Below are 18408 nucleotides of genomic sequence, written 5' to 3'. Positions count from 1 at the left end.
GAGGGAGCCTCTAGGAAAAATTTATGGACCTGTACAGAGGCCAACTAGGAGTGCGAATTAACAAAGGTAGGGGTTTGATTTTCAGTTTGCAAGCAACATAAAATTCGAAGAGCCTCAGTTGAGTGATTTGCAGGCAGTGGTGTTGCCAAGAAGCAATTATGGTGAACAGATCAAAGATTTCGTTGAGTAGATCTGGGTGCAGTGATTTTGCAGCAGTTTTTGCAGCAGCAAATCAACACTGGATGGGAGAGAATCACATATAATTATACTCGGGATGTCTTCAGTAAATTTCTCAGAATTTTAAGTATGGCCGCAGTCAAATTTTTCTTACATATTAGAGGAAGAGTTTGCTCAAATAGATCACTTATCTAGATCAGCTTCACAGGGAGTTTGGTACATATACAGTGAATGTCAGCTCACATGATAGGAGTTAGGGAATACTTCTCCAATTACAATGAGGAGTGGATGGATTTCCATATAACAATGGGAAACAAGACTAAATTTACTCCAGTTGGGAGAGTTACCATTGACATTTAGAGGGAGTCAAGATCAAGCATCAGTGTTACAAATGTATTGCATGTGCCAGGATTAGGCATGAACCTAATTCCAATATCTAGCTATAGGATAAGGGATATGATGTCCACTTTGTAGGGAAGAGGGTGTTCATCAAACATTAGAACTGGAATAAGGTTAAACAGATTAGGGTACGAAGCAACAGATTGTGTAGGTTGGAGTTTGACTCTCCAATGGCAGTAACATTGGGAGAGACCTAAATGATTTATGGCATAGGAGGATGGTACATTTACATCATGGAACACTTAGAATGATCAAGGAGACAGTAATAGGTGTTCTAGAATTAGGAACAGAACACGATGATGTGCGCAAAGGTTACGTACTTGGGAAATATGCTAAGGCAGTGTTCCCAAGAAGTGACAGCAAATCGGATGGCGTGTTACAACTTACACACTTAGATATTTATGGTCCTATGTCTAGTAGATCCCTTCGAGGGTATGAGTGTTTCCTCACCTTCATTGATAACCATTCCATGAAAACTTGGATTTATTTCTTGAAGACCAAGGATGATGTCTTCAATCGCTTCAAGGAGTTTAAGGCTCTAGTAGAGAATGTAACAGGGAAGAAAATCAAGACAATAGAGGGGAGTACACAAATAGTGACTTCACGAGTTTTTGTGCACAGGAAGGCATCAGGAGGGATTGGACAATTCCATACAATCCACAACAAAATGGGGTAGCAGAGTGGAAGAACAAGTTTATAGTTGGGGCTGCAAAGGCAATGTTATATGACCAGGATTTTCCCAAGTTTCTGTGGGCAAAGGAATGTAACACGGCTATGTATATACAAAACAGGGTTCCTCACAGGGCATTGGGGAAGATAACACCAGAAGAAGTCTTCTTAGGGAAGAGGCTAGGAGTCAGTCACTTCAAGATCTTTAGCACCATAACTTATTGCCATGTACCAGATGAGAAGCACACCAAATTGAATCAAACTACAGAGAAGGGGTTCTTCGTTGGGTATAGAGAAACATTTAAGGCATACAAGATCTACATTCCTAGCAGCATAAACATTATCATGAGACTAGACATGAAGTTTATGGAGGAAAAAGACTTCAATAAATCTCGTGAGTTGCTAGCAGTTGATCAGAGTGGACCAACAGAAGCTCCATTAATCAAGCAACGGGGACAACTGAAAATATAGTCATAGGGATCTAGTATAGTTACCCGTACGATCATAACCTCAAGTGCAGGATATTTTGTGAGTTCGCAACAGAGGGAGAAACAGAGGTGGGATGAGGAGTTGGTCAATGCTCTAACCACTAGTGGTCAAACCAATAGAGAAGTTCATTAGACATTGAGGGATGCAAAGGAGTTCATAGGATATCCTAGGACGAACAAAAGAGAAAACGCATGCAGCCAGACAGGTACTAAGCTTTGGTGGCATAGGTTGTCAAACCTTCCCACTATCAGGAGGCCGCATAACATCAGGTGTGGATAGATGCCACAGCAGAAGAATATAGCTCCACCATGACAAATGATGTTTGGTAGGTAGTGTTGCAGCATATGGATCAGGTTAGTTGTGAGTTCTCAGTGGATCTATAAGAGAAAAGGGGTATGCGTAGAAGGAAGGGATAGATTATGAGGAGACATTCACCCCAGTTTCCAGATATAATTTTATCCGGTTGGCTATATCTCTACCAACACAAATGGGATGGAAAATTCACCAGATGGATGTTAAGACTGTTTTCTTGAACTAGGTGATAAAGGAGGAGGTATATATAGAACAATCAGAGAGGGATTTGGGATATCACATGAGAGGGGAACACATGTGTGCATATTGAAGAAAGCTCTATATGGACTCAAACAGTCTCCCAGGGCATGGTATGGTCGGATTGATAGCTACTTGTAGCAGATGGAATTCGTCAAGAGTTATACAGATCCCAACCTTTACTATTTGATGGTAGAGAATGAGACACTCATACTAGTGTTGTATGTGGATGACCTCTTCTTGACTGGGTCATCGGGGCTCACAGAGGACTACAAGAGGAACCTGGCAGCAGACTTTTATATGAAGGAATTGGGGTTGATGCATTATTTTCTAGGTCTAGAAGTATGGCAAAAGGACGGGGTGATCTTCCTTGGTCAAGGGAGATATGCCACAAATATTCTAAAGAGGTTCAAGATGCAAGACGATAGACCTATGTCTACGCTCATTATTACAAACTAGAGGAATATCAATGTATCGCAAGATGAGGACGTTGACCCAACCTTGTATAAATAGCTTATCGGTTCCCTCGTGTATTTGGGAAACACTAGGCTAGATATCTGCTTCGCAATCAACACTTTCAGTCAATTTATGGTGGAACCGAAGAGAGTGCATTTGACAGCAGCGAGGCACATTCTGAGGTATTTGTGTGGCACAGTCGAGTATGGATTGAGGTATAATCGAGATGATGGTATTAGGTTATTTGGATTTGTATATGCAGATTGGGCAAGCAATTCAGTGGATCGGAAGAGCACATTAGGGTGTTGCTTTAGTGTTAGATTGGGGGTCTCTTGCTGCAGTAGGAAGAATAATTTTGTGGCACTAAGCTCTATAGAAGAAGAGTATATGGAAGCTAGCACAGGTACGTGTGAAGTTATATAGCTTTGGAGTTTGTTGGAGAGCTTGTTCAGTCAGAGGTTGGAGGTGACCAGTATCTATTGTGATAACCAGAGTTGCATCAAGCTCTCTGAAAATCTAATGTTTCATGATAGGTCGAAACACATAGACATACGGTATCACTTCATCAGAGATTGTGTGTAGTATGGAGCATTCCATCTACAACATGTTCCCACATAAGAGTAGGTTGCAAATATACTCATGAAAGCTCTAGGGAGAGCTAAGTTCGTCTATTTCAGAGAACATATGGGTATAGTGGAGAACCCCTTTCAATAGAAGTTGGATCATGATGTTTAGCATGGCGTAGTCAAATCTTGAGGGACAATTGGATAGGCTAGGTGCAACCAGTTATTGAAGGGTGCAGAGAATTACTCAGTAGACAGTGCAAAGACTAGATGCAATCAAAGACTTGGGAGACAGTTGCAGAGCTAGTTCAGGGACACAATAGGTTTAGAGATTGATTCTTAATTGCAATAGTTATAACAGTAGCAACATGAGATCAGATGTAGTGGAGAGCAGTGTTGGTAGCAGTGCAGGATTGGACAATGTAGTGTCAGCAACAACGCAAATGCAGGGTGGTTAAGCTACAGAGTTAGTAGATGAATCAAAGTATGTGCAGTGGCTTGATGGATAGGTTTCATACATCAGCGGCATGAGGGAAGATGTTACTAGAGAAAGATAGTAGAATGCCTTCCTCGCTAAGAGGGATTGTTGGTTTTTGTAGCATCGGATAGGTGTTCTAGTCTCAATTTGTATCAGAGGCTAAGAACACGAGAACTTCAAAACCGAGAAATTTTTTCGCGAGATAAGCTTGTGAAATGCATTAATTAAATTAATTAATCATCATTTAAATTTTTCCTAAGTCTAACTTAGGAAACTGGTTAATTAATAGCAATTAATTAAGGAAATGTGAGAATGCACTAGAAACTCACACATATTAAATTTGAGATGATCATAGTTGTTGATGGGGATCTAATCATTGTCATTGGTTCACAAACGATATATTATAAGAGCAAGATGACGGGGATGAAGAATAAACATCGAGTGAGAGTGAGATCTTGGCAGATTAAATTTCCTAGAAAGCAGAGATTCAATGCCGACAAGAATTTGAGCCAGAGATTAAGGAGAAGCAGCAGAGTGATTTTGGAGGATTTTTCCAGTTCCAGAAGACAACAAAGAAAGACCAAGTTATTCCACAGGAGGCTGCATAGGGGCTTGTGTAGAGCCTCAAGGAGGCAATTCGATTTAGTTGAGTAGAAGATCGATTCAGGTGCTGGAGGTTGGGATTTTCACCAAGAGGCCAAGCGAATCATTTCCAGAGGCAAAAATAGACAAGGCGTATGATTTAGAGGCAAATATGAGTAGTGTGTGTGAGATACTGCACAGAGGGTGATGTAGAGACTTTCGAGGGCAAGTTTCTGAGGCCAGGTTGAGGGCGAATTGCTTGTGGAGAGAGAGAAATTCTCTCATATAATTTTGCTAGTGATTTCTCAAGAGAGGATTGCCAATTTGGCATATATTTTATTGTACTAAGATTTTTCTATTGACTAATAATAAAACCCTCATATGTTGCACTGATTTTCCCACATTAGGTTTTTCCAGGGACTTTTTTCCAAAAATAACGATGTCATTTTAGTGTGTGTGTGCTCTATTTTCTCAGTTCGAGTATTATTTTTGCAGTACATTGTATTTTTGGTGAAATTTACAGTAGTGATTTTATTCATTGTTTGTCATAATAGCAAATAAACTACACATAATTATACTCAATTAGAAGAACAATTTCTAGTTGTTGCAATGATGAAAATTCACAGATAATAGCTTTACCAAGTTCAATATGTTTTACCAAAAGTTCATAATATTAGCAGTACCCTTTTTAAAACATTAACCATTAGTCGGCCAAATGAATAATAATGACCTTTAGCAATTCAAGTGATTATACCTTGTCTCTTGAATAATGTGGGTTGGTCAAATTTATAAATAGTTATCAGTTAACTTAGAATTTTCACTTTTACCATATTAACCAGTATAACTAGTACTTTCTTAAACAAGGGTCCTAAGTTTAAAAAGAGGAATCAATATGTCTATTCTATGGCATTGTATCTCTCAACAAGGAAAAATCAAACTAAATAATTTGTATTGACCACTTGGTGGAAAATGCATTAATTAGCACTTTCACATCCACCAAATTAAGACCATATTTTGCAACTATGTTAATAATGTTGCAAATGACAAGTCTCTACAGTTTCAAAACAGAAACTTGTGTCGAAGGCTAAAGCGCCTAGTTGTCATTCTAAATGTCCTTATTAGACTACTTGAACCCAAAGTGAATATGATCAAGACTGTGGTTAAGTTCACGAGACAACCAAGATGTTTAAGAGGAATGGTGTCATAAAAGCGAATAGGAATTACCTCATGTGTGTGCAGTTGGAGATATGAGTACCTATAAGCACAACTAGAGAAAGAGACAACAAAGAATCAAGGTGTTGAATGATCAGTTTTGTTATAGTAAAAAAAATTATGCATAAGTGATATAATAACTCAAGTTACAATCATGCAAGTCTCAAGCTAAGTGTATTGGGTCATTGAAATTCTAAGAATCATAGAATTTACACAGAGAATTTTCATTTTCATTTTTCTTTCCCATAACATTTTGTTTGGCATTAAACCTCCTCTCCATGTATTTTTTATGTTGTGTTGCTCAACAACAAGGTTTGTGAGCTTCATGCCCTCAACAATGTTGGATTGCATATTGTAGTTGTGGGTATCCTAGCAATATTAAGCTATAATGTCTTAAATCCCTGCAACAATGAATCACTAGCACTACTTTTTCTTAGGCACAAAGCTTCATTAGTGAGAAGATTTTTAGTTTCAATACACATTTACAACCAAATAGCTTCATCAAGCATCCTCTTTGGAGAGCAATAACTCTCATTGCTTTGGCATCTAGTTGAAGTCACTTCACCTTTGATTGTTTTAAAGTATATTACTATGCCCAACAAAAATATTGTCCAAGGAAATGTTGTGGAACAAATCTACTTAGCCTAAGTGTTTACATTTTTCTCAAACTTGCTAAAAGGTGCACCAGACTCTACGTTGAAGTCAAGCCCTTGTTATAGAGAGTAATCTCATTGTTCCAACATGGGGTGGAACTTAAAACTTAAGTAGTTTTACTTTGGAAAATGGTCGAGATACGAAGGAATGTCCAACGTGAATGCATTGTCAATAGTTGTTTGAGGATGGGGCATGGACCATACCAAGGTAGTCATTATTTTTGTTGCACCCTGTTAACCTTCCATTTTGTATGTGTAACCAAATTTGGGCCTAGGTTAAGGGTATAAGAAGCTCGATGTTGGTAGTGGCGTCCCTTGTCCAAAGATTATGTAAGCTTTTCCTTAAACTATTAATGCATTATTTGTATCAACTCAAGGAGTCTTTTTATTTTATCTTTCTTTGGTTATTTGAATCAATTCAATTTGTTTTATCATGCTCTTTGAATGTTGGTGTTGTCAAAGGAATTTGTGGAATTATGTTGAAGGAGTCATCATTCTGAAATAGTCCTTGTTCAGAAAAATTCTCTTTTTGACTCTCATAAACACTATTATTAACATATCAGTTTTGTCACTTTGAATGTAGATTTAGAGGAAGATGAAGATGTTTTGCTTGCATTTTCAAGCCCATCATCAAACCTTGGGAATAATGTTGGAAAATGTAATTAGTTTCAGTCTTCATAATTGTCATTGTACTCATGTCATTATGTATATCTTATGTAACAAGCAAAATAAGAAGGAAAAATATTATTTTCAAGCATGGATTTCATTCTCCATTTGATTGGTCAATTAGGTCAAGCATGCATTTTATGCTTCTACTATTTTTCAAGTCAAAAGAATATTTGTCATGAGTCAAGAAAGTCATTATCATTTGTATAAGACCCATTTGCGCAAGTTGTAACAAGTAAAAGATAGTATTTTTGAGTCTAGAAAGTCAAATTGACCTCTAAGACCAAGTCAGCCCTGCCAGTGAAAACTCGGCCTAGGAGAGGCCTATTTGACCTCATGAGAAGGCTATATAAAGGAAGAGAGTTTGACTCATTTCGACATAGTTCAGAAGTTCGATCTCTGGAAAGAAAAGAGAAGAAAGAAGAACGAAGTTTAAGGAAGCAAGAGAAATTCAAAAAGGAAGAAGAAAATGTGATCTTGTGTTGGGATTCTCTCACACATGCAAAAAATAGCGTTATTGCAGCTGCTAAGAGGCCAAAAATTGCAAGTCTGAAATGTAGGTGTGAAATAGAGGATTGAAACTCTACTTTGGCTAGAAATCTTGATGTTCGACTTTCGTTGAACTTGTTGACTTCAATTTGTTTTAAGAAGGAATTGTTGGAGGGTTGACTTAGTACTTGGAGGAGGTCTCATCGTTGGTCTTTGGGTCTTGGATTTACCATTTGATCTGATTCTATAAGAAGAGAAGAAATTATTTCTGGGTTTTCCCCTTGGAGGGGATTTTCCCAACCTTGGAGACTATCCCTTGTGTCTACTGTCTTCTATGTTTTTCATGGTTTATGCACTTGATATTTGTTTGATGAAAAAAACCTAACTAAGAATAATAAAAAGTTAACATAAGTTCACAAGCTTTTATCAAGGATAACGATAATTGTTTCAATAGCTGCCCTACTTGATTCTCCAATATGGTATCAGAGCTAAGGTGAAGAGAAGGCAACTTGAAGATCATCTCGACATAAGAAAAGGGTGCTTGTCAAAGGGAACCATTTGCAAGGACACAAAGAAAGACTCTAAGAAAAATATGAGGGACACAATAGAAGAATACAAAGAAGGCTACAAGAAAGAGGAGTCAAAAGGAACATCTTGAAGGAAGGAAGCATCTTACAAAGTCAAGGAAGACAAGGAAGCATCAAGAATCATGGGTACATCATCCACTCTTTGGGGTAGCTTGAAGACACTATTGTTGAAGGCATCCTAGAATTCATCACTCTAGGTAATCTTTGAAGTTTCTTGAAGATTCTTGAAGGCATCAAGATAGTTGAAGACATCGTCAAGAAGGACACTTGTTTGACAAGTAAGTAGCACATTGTTCTCCATGTCTCGATATGCAAATCAAATGACTTTGTTTTGAAAGGAAAGCAACAATACCGTTGGATCAACAAACTTCCTAACATGGAAGAAGAGGATTGATTTGGTGCTTATAGAAAATGAAGTCATGGAATATGTTCTTGGATAAATTACTCAACTAGACAAAGAGAAGGCTCAAGAATTAGAAAGATATAAGGAGGGAGAGGTGAGGGCACAAAGAATTCTTATTGAATCCATAAAATATCATCTCATTTCCTTTGTTTTTGATTTGAGTACATCTAAAGAAATCTATGATAAGTTGATAAAATTGTACTCTATAAGTACATCAGGTTAGAAAATATCCTTGAGGAATCAACTTTATAGAACAAGGATGTCAAAGGATGAAGATATGTCCACATATCTTATGAAGATCTCACAATTAAGGGACTAGTTGCAAGGGCTTGGGGAAGTCATTTCCGATTCAAAGATAACTACTTGTGTACTAAATGCTTTGCCACCTAATTGGAGCAGTTTTGCAACTAGTGTTTACTCAAGAAAATATACTACTCCATTTGATGAACTTTGGGCTCAACGTATCTTGGAAGAAACAATGATAAAGGCAAAGGATGACACTGGATCAAACGAAAATTCTCAAGCCTTTGTTATAAAATCCAAGAAGAAGAAGAAAGGGAATTTCGGAAAGTCCAAAGGAAAAAAAGATATGTACAAGATTCAATGCTTTGGATGCAATGAGCATGGACATTTTAAGAGGGATTTCTCAAACAAAAAGAACAACAAAAGGAAGGAGAGAAGTGGATCTCACATAGCTTAAGAAAAAGAAGAAGTCGAAAGGAGAAGACCCCAAATATATATACTATTGAAGGAAGTTCCATCTCTATCAGGCTCATTTGAAATTTAACTTTCTTTCATTAGAAAGTAGCGGTTAGAGTAAGCATGCATCGTTGCATTCTCTAGAAGAGTCTTTGTTTTTATGAAGCATGGCACCATAGAAGGAAGCATGTGATAGTAGAAGGTTTAGAGTTTACACGATCAAATTGCTTTGAAAGAAGTCATCTAGATGGAAAGAATGAGAAGATTTGAACCATCTAGCACATCATAGTCCATCCAAGAATTTTCTCACATAATATTAGAGGTATTCATCTTGCAAAAATGATCATCAATATCCTCCAATAAGAACCATCATTAGGTTATTTAATATTTAGAAGCATTATGACATGACTAACAATAGTCTTGAAGGATGAAGGGATGATGATGGTCAAGTTGTAGTTTGAAAGGTGGAATTGAAGTCTTTCTCCTCTTATGAAGGAAATTTTATCTTCAATAAAGCAAGCTCATTCAAAGGAAGGATGGCTAGATGATTGTATGAAAAAAAAGGTATGCATGTATTTAGTAACTCTTCTCTAGTAGGTAGAAATCATGTCTACAAGAATCTTATAGAAAGAGTTGGTCATAAGAATGTGCTCGAAAGTCTTTCATATGATTACTCGATGCTTGGAAAAAAGAAGTTTGGTATGCTTGGGAATGGCTAAAGATCAATACTCTTCCATACGATAACATGACTTAGACATGATGGTATTGATCAACGTCAAATATGGTCTCCTGAAGAAAGAAAGAGAGTTGATAATGACAACTCCAAGAAAGAAGATATTGTAGCTTGCTCCATGGGCACTTTGATTAAAAGCGAATATTGGTTATCTAATCGGTATATTACTTTGCTACCTGGAAGAATGTTGCAGAGACACATAAATGCAATGTATCTACAATTGTGTGTTTTGAACTCAATTCAATAAATACGTGGATTGAGTGGATGGCTTTGATAATCCTTGGAGGATTATATGGTCAAAATGTCTACATCATCTTGGGAGGTGGCATTACAAAATAATAACCTGGTGCTTTGATGACAATGAATATCACTTTCATGATTAAAGGAAGCTATGATTATCTCTACCTTGATTGGCTCAATATAATGTATTTGTTAATGATGACTAGAGGAAAGTGATATGAAAGGTTGATGACTTGAACCTTGTCACAGTTTGAAGAAAGTGTGGCTCCACTACCAAAGTTCAATATGATGAGATGCAAAGGGAAGGAGGAGCCATGCAGCAACTTGAAGACCTCCATGAAGTAGTTGATGTATTGATGAAGACACGCTAAATAAGTTGACTTCCTAATTAAAAGGAAGTAAGCAATCTCCTTTACGTTTGAGAGAGAGTAAGAAGTCTCCTTACATATTTAAGGAGCAAGGATCTATTCCCTGATCAAGAGGGAATAAACACCTCCTCTCTAGATGAGAGGAGGTGATGTTAGACATCATATTCTCCATGTGTCATGCACTAGATGAGGACTAATAGTCGTAAGTCTTAGTGAAGGAACTAAGAAGGAGAATAGATGATTGGCTAAGCATTTGAGATTGATACTCCTCGAGGATATATAATCCAAGATAGGGTGTTAACCAACACTCCTTAAGGATTGGATAACCAAGACAAGAGTGGTTGAAGAGGATTGATATTCTTTGAGGATGGGTAATCCAAGATAAGAATATTCCTAAAAGGACATGCCTAGCGAACATCCAAATGGGGTATGTGCCTTAGGAGGTAGTGTGGTGTCTCACGTAAAGCCTCCCAACGTTATTCTCTAATATAAGAAGAGCTTGTCAGTTAAGGCCTTACTATGTTGACAATGTTGGTTATGACTTCGATGCTTAAACATGGCTTATCACTCTGACTCTTCTTAGGAGAATATTTCAGTTTGAGAGAATCCTTGTACTGGTTGTACAATTATGAATACCTCCCTAGTTAAGAGGGAGTGTTGGAAAATGTAACTAGTTTCGGTCTTCATAATTATCATTGTACTCATATCATTATGTATATCTTATGTAACAAGCAAAAGAACAAAGAAAAATAGCATTTTCAAGCATGGGTTGCATGCTCCATTCGATTGGTCAATTAGGTCAATCATGCATTTTATGCTTTTAGGGTTTTTGAAGTCAAAAGAATATTTGTCACGAGTCAAGAGAGTCATTATCATTTGTATAAAACCCATTTGGAAAAGTTGTAACATGTAAAAGATATTTCTTTTAGTCTAGAAAGTCAAATTGACCTCCAAGTCCAAGTCAACCTTGCCAGTGAAAAGTCAGCTTAAGAGAGGCTTATTCGACCTCATGGGAAGGTTATATAAATGAAGAGAGTTTGACTCATTTAGACACACTTCAAAAGTTTGATCTCAAGAAAGAAAAGGGAAGCAAGAAGAACAAAGGTTAAGGAAGCAAGAGAAAGTCAAAAAGAAGGAAGAAAATTTGATCTTGTGCTTGGATTCTCTCACACGTGCGAAAACTAAGGTTTCTGCAGCTACTAGGAGGTCTAAAATTGCAAGTCTAAACTACAGATCTGAAATAGAAGGCCGAAACTCTTCTTTGACCAGAAATCTTGAATTTTGACTTTCATTGAACTTATTAACTTAAGCTTGTTTTAAGAAGGAATTGTTGGAGGGTTGACTTGGTACTTGGAGGAGGTCATGGCTTTGGTCTTTGGGTCTGGGATTTATCAATTGATCTGATTCCATAAGAAGAGAGGAGATTATTTCCGAGTTTTGACCTTGGAGTTTGGGTCTGGGATTTATCATTTGATCTGATTTTATAAGAAGAGAGGATATTATTTCCGAGTTTTGACCTTGGAGGGTTTTTCCCTGGCTTAGAGCTTATACCTTGTGTCTCTTATCTTCTATGTTTTTCATGGTTTTTGCTCTTTATAATTGTTTGATGAAAAGAATCTAACTAAGAATAATAAGAAGCTAACATAAGTTCACAAGATTTTATCAAGGATAAGGAGAACTGTTTAAATAGTTACCCTACTTGATTCTCCAACATATAAGTCATCTATCAAGGATAAGGAGAATTGTTTAAATAGCTACCCTACTTGATTCTCCAATAAATAAGTCATCAACAAGCAGCACAAAACTAATCTTGAATACAAAAAGGAAGTGACATTTCATACTCCAAACCAATCCAGTTCCAAAGAATGGGTTCTTTCAATAAAATTCATCTTCATCCACTCCACTTGTATCTCAAATACCCAAGTGTCAACATTGTCATCAAGTTGGCCACGTGAAATATCGGTGTTTTGATCTTCATCCTTGTAAGCATTGTTGAAAGCATAATCATCATTTAGATATATTTTTCAAACATAAAAACCCTGCAAGGGTAAATATTCACCTTGGATGGATCGCTTCTTGGCAATGGTCTTTAATAGCCAAGAAGATGTATCGATCATACCAAAAAATTCATTCTCAAGCTTTGACGCATCTTGTAGCAGAAATATTTCCATCTTCCCACCTTGTATCTAACAAGGGGAATTGATAGTCAACTTCAAGTTTCAAATTCTTATCAATCAAACAAAAACAAACAAACCTGAGACACAACCAAAACGAAAGTGTTGGGTATGTGTTATATTTTTTACATGACTATCCTCACATGTTGTACAATATGCGAAGAGGGGCCCGGGGGGGTTTCCGAAAGCCTCCCCTATTTGGGTTGTTCGTAGGTGAGCGAAAGCACCCTTGCATTGGTTTTTGGGGCAGAACACCCCCCTCCCCCCTCCCCCCCACCCAAAAAAAAGGAAAGGGTTGTTTTCTACATCCATTTTTGGCAGTTTTCGGCACAAGATTTTTGATAGAAGCAGTGTTTTGGTGAGTGATGTTTTTGCCCATGATCTTGTAGTTTGATTAAAGAACTACTGTTGTGTTCTAATCCAAGGTAAATGGATTGACCGTTCGTGGATGCCACAGAACATGTATTGTAATATTGTATAGAAGGATATAGATTGAAAAATCTTGTTGGTTTTCTTGTGTTTGGGTTTCCAAGATAAAAAATTTGTGTTTGTGTGTGTTTGTCATTGCATCTTTTCTATTTTATTAAGAATTTGTTTGCAACAATGAATTGTACATGGTTAAACCTACACAGAGATAGTAGCCAAATCTTAGAGCAAATTCCAACTTGAGTCAAAGTTAAAGTTGTAACTAGATACATAGCCATGTTCCATGAGCATGGTTTGATTTCTGGTCATCTGAAAACCAACATTTCGTTTGTGGCCTTTTTTAAACTACCACTTCGTAGAAAATTTATTATTTTAGCTAGACAAAATTTTATGGTTATCTTTATATTGCCACTTGATAGAAGATTAATTGCTTATGCTAGACAACAATTTGTGGTCATCTTTAAACCACCATCAGAGAGCACTTCCATTTCGCAAAAGACATCAACTTCTAGCTAGATTAGGTATTATTTTGTGAATTGCTTCAAACCTAGTCCCAAAGTTGGTTGTCAAGATTAAACCTCCATTTAGTAAAAGACTTTAACTTGTGTTACTCATTTGGTTTGTGGTCTTCTTTAAACCACTAAATTCAAAAATCACATTCAACCATTGGCTATTGTCTACATCAAGATTTCAACTTTCTTCTTGGACTCACGTACACCCCTTCAAATTAAGTGGGGATGTTGGAAACCTAATCCTTTGTGATTATGATAAATTTATATTATTCATTTGAAAGAAAGATGAAAAACCACAAGTGAACTTGAATAGTATTCAGAAGTCCAAAATACCTTTTTGAAGATAAAACCAAGGGTCATAAGATAATGTATTTATATTATTAATGAAATGCATTCAATTTCTATTCTTCAATCAACTTGCATTTCTCATTGTAATGTGTGGTCACTCGATGGAAATAGTACTGCTTTCCACAAGCAATTAGGTGCCACCAAGGATTGTGAAAGTGTAATCTCAAATTATGGGTTGCATTACATCACAACTATGGGTTATAGAATAATGTCTTCTTCCTCATCCACTTCTAAATAGATGGTGAATTTGTGTAACTTTAAAATGCACTATAATGTTTATTGTCTCAATGTTTGTTAGAGGTATTTCCATTAAACTCTCCATACTCTTTGATACCCACAAAAATAAAATGTTTTCCCTCTTGAACTTTTCCCAACTAAAAATGGGAACTCTTCCTAGTCAAACAAAATTTCCATTGGTGCATGCATAATTATTTTTAGTTGAGCAAGAGAGTTTTTTATATACTTGTATATTCACGGCAAGGAAAATAGACATCGAACAAAGATTGTCACTTGTTAGCTTCTCATTGTCCAAATTTCCATCAGATAGTTTCACATCCAATAATGGCACTGTGATATTTAATTCCCAACTTCTTGTTGATCATCATCACCCTATAGGGCTATTATGTGAGTAAATGTGTTTGACGTAAGTTGTGTTGCTAGGTAGGCTAGTAGTTTGGTTAGTGGTCTAACTAGACTCTACAAGGCATCATAATTCTTCCAAGTGTATTAGTTGAGCCTCATGGAAGGCTCAACTTCAAAATGTGGTTTGTTTTCTTATGGATTGCCATTTAGTTATATTTTTGTCTAGTTCATTGATTTTACGAGTTGACGACCTTTAATGACATTGTTCATCAATTGTTTGATGTTGACTCCTTGTTTAAATCATTCAATCTCGAGGTGGCTTTGAACTTCACTCTGATACTAAATTGATTTAGACTTTTGTTAGGTACATATAACAACCAATATTTCTTAAAACAATAGAGCTATGAGAATAAGTGTGAATCATTTCATATGAATAGCTATATGAAGGTCTGAGTCCCTACACAACACAACAAGAGAGAGAGAGAAAGCAATGGATCAAGATTTCGAATAATAGAGTTTAATCATAGGAATGAAACTTTGTAGATAAGTGATATCATAACTTAGAATTAAAAAGTAATGTCTCAAGTCACATGGAAATTGTTTAATGCATGTTAACCCTCAATGAATATGACACATATGTATTGATTATTAGATCACTAAGATGCTAATGGTCATGGAAATTGGAAGGAAGTGTTGTGCCCATTCAACTTTTTTATTTTTTTCAGAGATTATTTTGTTGATGGTCCAATTTAACTTCCTTCTGGACACATTGCATTATTTTGGTGCAACGTATTACAGATTCTATAATTTAAACTATTTATAGTGCCAAGATTACTATGTTCCCAAAATGACCTAACCACATCTCTTAGTCTTTGAATCGTACCTTTAATAACACAAAAATGATTTTTTGATTATCACTGGACATTTATTCTAAGTCCACTTTGCGAATGTGTTGTTATACTCTAGGAATCAATATGCATGTGACCTTTAAACTCGTAGCTTACTATGAGTAGTTTTAGTGTGGATCATCTCACATACATAGGTGTATGAAGGTGTGAGTTTGTTTTAGTTGAACCATATCCATGTTTCATGTCCATTCAAAATGTTTTATAGTGGTTCATGTGCTAAAACCTATTGAAATTTTCTCAAATGTTATGACTATGGTATTTTGTGATTATGGTGTTTTGTTTAAATTCTGATGTTTCAACAATAATGCTCATCTTTGTGATTATGATGTTTTGTTTAAATTCTGATTTGAAAGCAATAAACCTCATCTCCCATTTGTAGACTTGCACCTTTTACCATCCATGTTCTTGTCATGGCATGGGAAGTTTGCACACTTTAATCATTTTTAAATGTGTAACCCTACACTAAAGTCATCATGTTCTTGTCATGGCATGAGAGGTTTGCACACTGGAATCATTAAGTTCTTGTCATGGCATGGGAGGTTTGCACACTAGAATCATCAAGTTCTTGTCATGGCATGGGCAATTTGCACACTGGAATCATCATGTTCTTGTCTTGGCATGGGAAGTTTGCACATTGGAATATTTTAGAACTTGTTTTCTTAAGCCTTTCAACCACTTGACATTTTACACAACTTCCTACCAAATAATCCAACATTTAGCTAACAAGTCTTGCAACTTAGTTCCACGACTACTCGTGCCTTATAAATATAGACATTCTTGACGTGTTACGAAAGAAAAGAGATTGGATCCTAACGTGATTTAAAAGTACCTCTAATGTAAAGTTAAGAAGAGTCAAGGATGACAAGATTGCCTATCAGCATATGCCTCAATTTTCTCATTTCTAGTTGAAGCAAAGTTTTACCTTATTGCACAAAGCTCGCCACTAAGGCTATACAAAGCTATAAAAAACATCCAAGCTTGTGATTTATCATAAAGGAACAACCAAAGAAAAGAAAAAAAAAACACCATTTGTATCACAAGTTGCTTCAACTTTGTCTATGTTTTGCCACAAAATTCATGATGCTTGAGGTAAATTAATGATAAATGAACCATATATATGATCTTCAAGCTTCAATATTGAGAAAACCAATGTTAAAACTCTCACAAAAGCATAGATATTGCTTGTTTGGAGATATGACAATCTTATTTATAATAAATAGAACTGAATGAAGAAAGTTTAATGGAAAGGTCACATTGCTTGCTTCTTGGGTGGATTTGATAGAAGGCCAAAGCATCAAAGCTGATCAATCAAAATAAAATCCTTGAGCTCGAATTTAAAAACCTTCCCTTTAAAATGTTGAGAACTCCCATCAATCAATCTTACATCTATATGATCTAATCAATATTAGGGAGCAGCGTAGATCCATCTTAAGTACGGATCTAACATGATCCGAGAGGGATCAAATTTCTTCACATGCAAACTTCTTTAGAGTGCAAAATACAATGTGTTATTTTTCATTGTTTAAATTGTATTTTTGAATGCTAAATAAAATATATATAGGACCAAATAAAAATCAGTTAGGATAGATCTTCCAATAGTTTATTTAAATCTCTAGTTAAAATATTTTTGAAAAGTATAAGATTTAAACATTTGATTAACACATTTTTTTATTTCTAATTACTTTACGACATATTCATTTTTTTAATTATAGACGACATTATTTTTCTATTAGAACATAATTTTCAATTTCTATTTCTATTTTAAAAGTATACGGACGGACGCACGCACACACCCCCTCATACTGAGCTGTAGCTGTAGAACGAGTCTCTCGGCTCAACAAGCTGGACGGACACATCCCCTCATACTGGGCTGTATAACGAGTCTCTCGGCTCAACAAGGTCAAGTTTGTGATTGCTCGCCGGCATGACCCCACATCATCCATATGATTTTTAAGTTTTATAATATCTACTAAGATTAGCAGATATGTGGGTTTAAGCGTCTACCTTCTAATTAGGCACCCCATTATTCCACTGAAACCTCTCAATGATCAAAGCTACCTCTGACTAGAGCTAATTCCATTGTATGATCTCTCAATGAGGTTGTCCCAACATGTGTGGAAAAACTGCATAACTTTTGCCAACCAATTTGGCATTTAACAAAGTCCATTCCTTCCAGGTTTAACATAAGATGGCTGAAAACCAAAGCCGCCCTCAAGTAAGTTGAAAAATACCATATAGAGAATACGATGCATAAAAATATTTCATTCGCAGTTGCAAGTTAACCGAAGTTGAGTGGTTTCAAAAACAGTAATACAATAGGGAAAAGACAGAATAATCGGACATACGTTAACAATGAATAGTGGCATTCCCTCGGGTTTAAGAAAACATCACAGCGAAGGCTACAAAACAATCCCCAAAATTCCATGCCTGGCACAGTAATCATTCTTATTATATTTCTACAGATATCAGCTTTGAAACTGTGTTATAGATAATAAATTCAAAGTGTATCCAAAATGTAAACAATCTGAGAGCAATATTGGTTTACATGCCAACTATTTTCATCTGGGATGTCCCTTTGGGGTTCTCTCCATTCTTGAGAGGTGTTACGAGAGATTAGGCCAACTGCAGATTATAACCCAGGTAAACCTTAAATTAACATGGGAAAAGAATCTAAACTCTCAACCAAGAAAAGCCCACACAGAGATCCATACACTGCATATTTGTAACTCCATTTTTGCAAATTAGAATATTAAACTTTCAGACTGCCAACATATAAGTTACCATAGAATCATGACAGCATTCAGCCGAATAGCCTGATAAGAGAAGTTAATTACATGCAGTAGGGGATATGTTTGTGCAAGCATTGTCATAGCTGGTGTCTGAAACCTGATATACCAGCTCACAAAAGACCAAAATGAAATGCAGCTTGTGAACATAGAAACTGTAGGGAGAACATCAGTAAGACTAATTACTATATCTACCTATCTTTTTTTCAAACAGGAGAAAATGCAATTTAACTTTTCAGGCTAGTACGGTAGCTCGTGCA

At 36.3% G+C, this 18408-nt stretch overlaps 1 long non-coding RNA gene across 1 annotated transcript in view; it reads left to right on the top strand.

Annotated features, from left to right (window-relative positions):
• Positions 1-18408, top strand: part of LOC149251815 (uncharacterized) — a 43732-nt gene that overhangs the window by 2702 nt on the left and 22622 nt on the right. The gene's annotated exons all lie outside the window — the stretch shown is intronic.

Source organism: Pinus tabuliformis, chromosome 7 (genome assembly GCF_031772625.1).
Source record: "Pinus tabuliformis cultivar Carrire ecotype Pingquan chromosome 7, CPIR1, whole genome shotgun sequence".
NCBI lineage: Eukaryota > Viridiplantae > Streptophyta > Pinopsida > Pinales > Pinaceae > Pinus > Pinus tabuliformis.
Note: the sequence above shows the minus strand (reverse complement) of the source record. Positions and strands in the feature narration are given on the sequence as shown.